Source organism: Thermobia domestica, unplaced genomic scaffold (genome assembly GCF_964235325.1).
Source record: "Thermobia domestica unplaced genomic scaffold, izTheDome1.hap1.1 HAP1_SCAFFOLD_1755, whole genome shotgun sequence".
Lineage (NCBI taxonomy): Eukaryota > Metazoa > Arthropoda > Insecta > Zygentoma > Lepismatidae > Thermobia > Thermobia domestica.
Genome location: NW_027657465.1, coordinates 23,629 through 25,437, shown reverse-complemented (window position 1 = coordinate 25,437; position 1,809 = coordinate 23,629). Strand labels below are relative to the sequence as shown.

The following is a 1,809-nucleotide window of genomic DNA, read 5'->3' as shown; positions in this document are numbered from 1 at the left end:
TTTTTCATTTCAAACGGTCCTTGTCAGGACCAACACATTATTCGAAAGAGTTAAATCACGAAATTTGCTTCATTCTGTTATGTAGAAACACCTTGAAATCCAATTTCTATATGCTGTTAGTAAAAAAGTAAAGCACATAGCGGAGATGTGTCGTGCTTGTATACGAAAGGCATTTACTCGCCGGAGATCTACACTTAGTCATAATAATTTACTTTTAAAAAGTGGTAATACATTCCGTGTTAAGTATAGTAGTAGGTGCACACGGATCGGAAATCAGGTTATTTTAATGTGCCGTGCAAATAAACAGGCTGTTAGTGTAAGAAATAGTGGGTATAACGCTTAGAATATCGATTAATCGCTATGAAATAATGTTGATAAATTATCTCTTGAAAGTACTATAAAATTAATGTTTCTAGTATTTTCGTACTTGAAGGATAATGAAATTTGAAAAAGAGATGCCAACAGCACCTGGTGTTCCCAGGCGGTCACCCATCCAAGTACTGACCAGGCCCGATGCTGCTTGACTTCGGTGATCGGACGAGAACCGGTATATTCAGCATGGTATGGCCGTTGGCGAATGCATATGGCTTCGAGTGAGTTATTGTAGCTACGTAGGTTTGTCGGTGAATACTCAAAAAGACCAGCGCGTGGAAAGCGTTGCTAATTGTTTTAAGTAATGCATGATTACGAAATTATCGTGGTGAACGATGTGAGAATATTCGTCTTTGTGAAAAACAAAATTAGAAAAAGTATACCAACAGCACCTGGTGTTCCCAGGCGGTCACCCATCCAAGTACTGACCAGGCCCGATGCTGCTTGACTTCGGTGATCGGACGAGAACCGGTATATTTTTTTTTTTTTTAAACATCTTTATTTCCCAAGGTCACTTACATACCTGAAAGAAATTGGTCGTTTAGACATAAGGCATAGACGGTAAATACAAGTAGAAAGTTGGAAGATATACAGTGCTATAAGAACAATACAAATCACATCATCATATTACATTTTTTTTTTTTGTGCTTATCAAGGTAGACAAGAACTTGTAAAATATTGACAGTATTATAAGAAATTTAGAGGTACTACAAATATGATCTTACAGATATTACACTAGTCGTATCATGTTAAAATGAGGTAGTCAAAAAGTTTGCGAAATTCTTGTGGAAAGGTACCATACCAAAAGTTTTCCATCTGGTGCGTTTTAAGAATTCATGATAATCCGTGACACTTATGTGACTGCGACTGGAATCAATATAGTATAAGGTGTGTCCTATTAGCCAAGTAACAGCATTATTGCGGGTTGGAGGGTACCAATGGTAATCGGGTAAGGTAATAATATCAGGTGTAAAATGGTGGGGAGATGTCCGACATACGATAGCAAGGAGAGCACATAGTTTTAACCACACAGACATTACTAGCTGGCAAGAGGTGTATCTGTGGATAATGGTGTCGGGGTGTCCACAATGGGAACACGCATTATGTGGTAGGCGATGAATGTCGAACAAACGTTGATTAGTAGCATGAATATCATGCACAACACTATACCATAAACTACGTACACAAGTCGGAAGAAACTTTCTATGAATATTAAACCATATGCGATTCCAGTTACAACTATTATTGTTCTGCTGTACTCGTATCGTAGTTGGAGTAAAGGTCATTTTTAAAAAATACAGATAAAAATCACGAGAACAGATTTCTCTTATCTCATCATGTTTAGACAGATAACTCCAGGCTAGGACGAATTTATATACATATAAGGGTGCGTGTTGAAGGAAAGGAACATTGGGTGGATTTGGAGCAGGTAAGGTG

General features: G+C 37.8%; 1 non-coding gene across 1 annotated transcript; it reads right to left on the bottom strand.

Annotated features, from left to right (window-relative positions):
* Positions 1 to 456: 456 nt before the first annotated feature.
* Positions 457 to 575, bottom strand: LOC145678043 (5S ribosomal RNA). Its single transcript, XR_014130180.1, has one exon. It is a non-coding gene; the product is annotated as a 5S ribosomal RNA (ribosomal RNA).
* Positions 576 to 1,809: the final 1,234 nt, after the last annotated feature.